This window comes from Halichoerus grypus, chromosome 7, assembly GCF_964656455.1.
Source record: "Halichoerus grypus chromosome 7, mHalGry1.hap1.1, whole genome shotgun sequence".
In the NCBI taxonomy this organism is placed as follows: Eukaryota; Metazoa; Chordata; class Mammalia; order Carnivora; family Phocidae; genus Halichoerus; species Halichoerus grypus.
This window is the reverse complement of record NC_135718.1, coordinates 129232680-129239149: the sequence shown is the minus strand read 5'-3', so window position 1 is coordinate 129239149 and position 6470 is coordinate 129232680. Positions and strand designations below refer to the sequence as shown.

Sequence of the window (6470 nt, the reverse complement as noted above, 5' to 3'; positions counted from 1 at the left end):
AGGCCAGACACAGGGTCACATATTGTATCATTTCTTCTATATGAAATATTCAGAATAGGCAAATCTGCAGAGATAGAAAGCAGATCTGTGGTTGCCAGGGAATGGGAGGAAGGGGGAGCGGGGGGTGATCGCTTAATGGGTGAAGGGTGTTCTTCTGGGGGAAAAAATCTTTTTGAGACCAGAGCGTGGTGGCTGCACAATATTTGGAATGCACAACGACCCCGAAATGTCCGCGTGAGGACGGCTACTTGTGTACCAGGTGACTTTCATCTAATAAAACACACACATTCATATACAGGGAAGCCGCTGCCACGTGTGAAATCGCTGGTGTGCGTACCTCTGGCTAGCTGACTCCTCTAAAACGAGGAGGGACCAGGGCGGCTCGCCTTGGCTCTCCTCCGAAGCACAAGGCAGCCACGCTTCTCTGCATGTGGTTGAATTCAGCCTCCCGGGCGAGCGGCACCGCCAGACTGCACAGGCATGTGGGATCCACGCGGGCCCTGATGCGCCCACGGGCTTGCGGCTCCCCGGAGGACACAGTTCCCACGGGCAGCATCCCTCCCTCTGCAGGCAGCGACCGTGCCTGGAGCTCCCCACATACCCATCGCAGGCGGCAGGGCATTACCGGCAAATACAATGGGTTTCTATTAGCACCGAGAGCCTCTTCCCGCACAGCAGTGTCCGTCAGAAAGGTGAGCCGGGCTCCAGCCCCAGAGATGGTAGCAAGCGGCGGGCCGGCGGGATGGGGGAGGCTGCAGGGGTGGTGGCAGGAATGCAGTGCGCAGGCAGGGTTCGCTTTTAGCTCATGAACAACGCTCCACACTCCCCTAGTGCCTCCTTCCCCGCTGATCTCCAAGCACCTAAGGGCACTGCTTTCCTTGCGGAGAGTCCCCAGGAGGCAGAGGCCACGAGGGGAGGTGGGGCTGGATGTGTACCGTAGGGAAGGAGGGGGCAGCGCTCCAGATGGGTACCCAGGCCTCCTCTGCTGATTGTCCTGGGTTTCTTCCTTCGCATAAAGATCGCAGAAGGGCTGGGTGGACAGAGCAGTATGTGTGTGGTGGGAAGAGAACAGTCTCAGTCGCTACGAGCTCACCAGGAAAAGGCTACTTTCTTAGACGGCCAAGCAGGAGGGACACGCCCTCATCCATGCCCTGCTCTGACCCCCACAGGATGCCGAGGTCCAGCAGGCCCCTTGTCACCAACCTCTGGATGAGCAGCCTGCTGCCCTTGGGGCCATGACCCTAGGCGACCGGGGCCAGGTGACCTCTCTGAGCCGCAAAACGTAAAGTGGAAGTGAGTTGCCGCCGCCGGGCTCCTTGGCCCCGGGTTGGTGCTGCCGTTACCCTGCGAGCGGCCAGGGACCCTGCCAGCAGTGCTCAAGGTTCCCTGTACCTGGCAGCCAGGTTCACTCGAGTCCCGGATGCTGGAGGCCTCGGGTAATGGCTCCTTAGTGTCCCCTTGCGTTTCCCCCCTGGCCTGGGAGGGACTGGTGCTTCCGGAGTCCCAAGGACTGTGTCTGACCCTCCGTTGGGGCGCAGACGGCAGGCTGGAGAAGGTTTCGTGGGAAGGGAGAGGGGGCCGGCACACGCCAACCCCACGGCCTGCACCCACCACGCTCCCGGATGCACGCACGCACACTGGCACCAGGAGAGGTGACCCCCGCTGCTCCACAGAGGAGGGAGAATAACGCAGCAGGGGTAGGGCTTCCCGGAGGCGGGCCTCTGTCGCCGGCAGAGCAACAGAAGCTGAATCCCCTTGACCTACAAGCCGCGCGTCCTCTCCCCGCCGCCCTCCTGCTGCGGTCAATTAGCAGAGCGCCTCCCACAGCGGAGAACAGGACGCTTATTAAAGCATCAGCTTTGGGGCGCCTGGGTGGCTCAGTCGTTAAGCGTCTGCCTTCGGCTCAGGTCATGATCCCAGGGTCCTGGGATCGGGCTCCCTGCTCAGCAGGAAGCCTGCTTCTCCCTCTGCCTGCCACTCCCCCTACTTGTGCTCTCTCTCTCTGACAAATAAATAAAATCTTTAAAAATAAAAATAAAGCATCAACTTTGGGTCTGAACCCCAGTCACTTTTCCCACTCGCTTAAAATGCCGCCTGGTGACACCCCCACACAGCTCTGAGCCTCCAGGGGCTCCCAGGCCGGGGGCTGCTGACACGGGGCTCTAAGAACCACAGCAAGACTAGACAAGAACTTCTCTCAGCTCCTAACCTTTCAGTTCTTCCTTCCCTGCCCAAGAACGGCACGCGTTCGAGTCAAACCCCAGTCACGGGTGATGCTGGTGCCTCTCCACACGGCGGCCAAGGAAGACCAGGCCTTCTACCTCAGGGCCTCCTCCCGCTTCCCTCCCCCCCTCCCGCCCCCCTCGGCTTCCGCCTCCGTTGGAGGCAAGATGCTGTCTGGCAGCTGTCAACTGTGCAAGGTAGCAAACCTGAGCGAATATCCACGACGTCCCAGGCGTGGGTGCGGGCTTGAGGGGCAGCTGTGTCCCCGACAACGTCAGTCCACACCAGGGCCAAGGTCAGAGAAACCTAGGCAAGAACACAGGAAAAGGAAGAAAGAATAAAAGAAGGCCCCATTCACCTCCATACCTTGCGGGCTTGGTTCTCATGGAAGCCTGGTTCTGGAAAAGAACAAACAGGGTCAGGAGGGCCTTCTGCAGAAGGTTAGGTGATGTCCCACCGCAGACTCCAGGGCGGAGACCCCAGGAGCAGATCTTCCAGAGCGGGGGGCCTTCCAAGAGAGCTTTCTTCCTCACTCCCCGGTGGGCACAGAAGCCTGCTTTAGACCAGTGGGGATGGTCCTACAGGCTTTGAGTGTCTCTACGGCTGCCCTTGTCTGCCATTGATGGGAGACCCTCCACAGCAGGAGAAAGGAGGATGGTGAAGAGTTGGCTTTGCCCGGGAGAAGCCCAGAGAATCCCGGTCAATCTATTTCCCTGGGGTGGGGGCGGGGGGGGGATCTGCTGACAACAGTGATTGCTGGTGACCCTGGGGCACACTTTGCTTCCCAGTTGACTTGATCTACTCATTCATCCGCTCCCCTAGGCAAACTTTCCTTCACACCCTGCACAAGCTGGGCTCGTATTAAAATCTCAGTTCACCTCTTTGAGCCTCAGTTTACTTTCCTTGTTAAATGGAAATAATTGTAACTATGTTTCGGGGTTTTATGAAGATTAAATGTTGTAGGTAGAGGACCCAGCCTAGAGCCTTCAAAAATATCAATTCCCTTCGTCTTCCTTTTTCTGGTTCTCCAGAAAGAAGGCACTCTCTTCTGACCCTGCACCCCATACCCCAGTTCTCCCCTCAAAGCCCAACACATTGGCTCCTGGAAGATGCTGTTTTGTTGAAGTGGATGAAGAGGGAGCTGGAGGCAGAGAGGGGCAGGTCACAAGGAAACATCAGGGGCTTCAGGGGGCAAAGCTGGAGAACAGGCTGCCCTGGGAGGCTGGCTGCTGGCCGGCGGGGCAGGGGGAGCAAACTCTCCCACAGGGGGGTGTACTTAACATGGCTGGGGATCTAAGAAGTGGGAGGCAGGGGCAGGGAATGAATCTTTCTGTATCTTGAGTGAAGATCAAAACAATTTCTATTCTTGCAAATTCCCTTAGAAATATAGCCTCATGGGGATTGGAAAAGGAATTCAGCTCTTCGCAAAGCTTACCAAGCGGCTTGGCCGGGAGCCATTTGGCAGTTTCTCCAACAGGAAAAGTGGTGAAGAAGCAACAGTTCTTCCTCTTCATGCTCCAGCAACAGACGGAGGGAGCTGGTCTGTGAACTCCAGAGCCATGGTGCATCCCTGAGATGCACGATGCATAGGGGCAGCTCGCCCAGCTGTCCCTGCAGTGACCAGGAAGCTCACCAGCCAAGGTGAATGGCTTCTCAGGCTGTGATTGCCCGGGCCTACAGAGCCTCTGGAGAAGCATGGTGTGTATCTAGAGCACCATTTATTCCGCAGGAGTTTTCATGGGGGAGGAGGGAGATTGCTATGGAAATAAACATGAATGTTTTATGGACCAAAATGCAAAAATCACATGACTTTTTAACATCAAATGTGAGATTTCAGCTTGAGGGGGCTGCTTTGAATGGTGCCCTTTGATTACTGGATTCTTCTTGCATTCTTTGCTCCTTTTCTGGGCACTTCATGAAGAAATGTTTGAAAAGCCCCTCTTTTTAGAGACAGAGGTTTCAGCAATAGCCTTTATTTTAGAGGTCATCATGTCAATCTCCCTGTCTCCAGAGAGCACTCTCAAACCTGGCTAAACACTAAAATCATCTGTCAATCAATAAGAAAATGCCGGGTCCCACTTGCATAGATCCTATTTCATTCATCTGGAGTGGGGCCTGGGCCTGGGTGTTCTTGAAAGCCTCCCCACTGGCCCCCCCGTGCAGCCAGAGCTAAGAACCAGTCCCCTCAAATGGAGGGCTGGGCTGCCAGAATCCTAGACCCTTTGGGCCTGTGAACCTCCAGTTCTGTTTCTTCCTTACAAGTGTCAAGTACATCGTCCATTTCCTTTCCAAGCTGCCACCCCCCATATTCCTCCCCAAATCATCTTCTCTCTGACCTTTCCTTAGATTAGGACACCAGGTCTTCCTTTCTATACCCCAGCCCCAACCTGTTCCTGGAAAATACCCAAGGTGAGGAAAAGAAGTGACATTTTTCTAAGTGTCTTCAGTGCACCCGGTGCTGTGCTAGACACTTCCAATTGCTTTAAAACCACCTAATGAAAAAAATTTTTAAATAAAAATAAAACCACCTGATGAGCTAGGTGTTAATCATTCCCATTCTACAGATAAGGAACCTGAAGACCAAGGAAATTAAGGAACACACTCTAAGTTTCTGGGATTCAAAGCCATTCTGTCTGACTCAAAATCCATGCCCTTTCTGAGGCAATGATAATACATTGCTTTTCCTAAACCCCTTTTTGTTTTTAGGGAGTTTTCCTTATTTTTTAAACATTTCATTGTTAAACTATTACTTTACTACAGGGACCGTACAGAGGTAAGCGGATGATGGAATGAACCAGAGTTCAAGACATCACACACATTACTAGGGATCATTATTCTCCATTATTCTCCGAACTCCAGTAGAACTAGATCCAAGTCCTTAGACCTTTGCATGGGCCCAGGTCACTAGTTCTTGCTTTGAAGAACTAGCCCTGTCCATCCTCAGGTAGGAGCCAATTTCTTTCTTCAGCCCAAAGGGATTCAGAATGGTGCTACTGGTTAGGTAGTATTCTTGTTCTACCCTCTCTCCACCCTAAACCTGACTCTTAAACGCCGTCTGAGAAGGAGCCGGGGCACCTCCTCTTCTGGGCTGTTCTGTACTTGGCTCTTAGATCCTGACCTTTTCCATGACCCCCTCCCCAAGATATTTCTCCATGTCTGTAGAGTGTTCTACACTGACCTTGCAGTCACTTCTCTTGTCCTTCCTTGGCAGGGTGGGGGAGGAGAGGCAAAAATTCTAGGCACTGAAAGTCCCACCTCTAACCTTAACTAGCTTTTCTCTGATTGGTTTAAGTTACCAAAGTAGATTTACTACCCTTTGGTAAAATCCAGCTTCTACACGTTTCATTTATTCAACCAATGTTTAGAAAGGGCCTAATAAATGCCAGGCACTTGGCCAAGCATTATGCCGACTAATGAGATTGCTCCCCATCCCCCCAGGGAACTTGCAATCTACTAAAATAACCAAAGGCAGCTGCCATTTATTGAAGGACCACCACATGACAGGTTCCCTACCAGGAGCCTCTATTTTTTATCTCATTTAGTCTTCCCAAGACCTCACAAAGTTAGGGTTATTGCCGCCATTTTATAAAGGAAGTCTCATTGATGCGTAAGCAATTAGCCCAATGTCATGGAGACAATAAGTGGTCAAGATGGAATCTGAACATACATGGGTTCCAAACCTACGCTTATTCCTTTACACTGGAGATTCTATGTGCATAGTGGTCAGGAACTCAGTCTCTAGAAGCAGACAGACAAGTTTAAAATCCCAGCTCTGCCACTTAATTGCTATGCAATCTTGAACAAATTTATAGCCTTCCTAAATTTCCATTTCTTCATCTGTAAAAATAAGGTATGATAATACTTATTTGATAAGGTTGTGGTAAGAATTTCAGAAATGGTAGCTGGTATTTCAGAGCTAATATCTAGTCCTGTTCTTACCTACAGCCAGGTAATCCTAGCTGGTGCCAGAATCCTGGGAACTGGTCCATCTTACATCAGTTCTCTCCCCCAGCACAGTCTCAGGAACATCATTAGTTCTTAGCTCATTTGCAAAACAAAGAAGGATGCCCTACACTGAGTGGCCTCCAGACTTCAGATTTCAGGTTATCTCCTTTGCCTCCTTCCTCATTTAGGTATCTTTCCCTGAACCAACCCTGGTTTCTCAATTCAAGTGCATTTACACTTTCTAGAAGGTGATCTTCTGGAATCCGTCATGTCATCAAGTTGTAGTACCAAGCATGCTGTAA

The 6470-nt window shown here is 52.0% G+C and overlaps 1 long non-coding RNA gene across 1 annotated transcript; it reads left to right on the top strand.

The window, feature by feature from the left end:
* Positions 1–333: 333 nt before the first annotated feature.
* LOC118527656 (uncharacterized) lies at positions 334–6470 on the top strand. Its single transcript, XR_004913219.2, has 3 exons — positions 334–692; positions 2808–2922; positions 3606–6470. It is a non-coding gene; the product is annotated as an uncharacterized LOC118527656 (long non-coding RNA).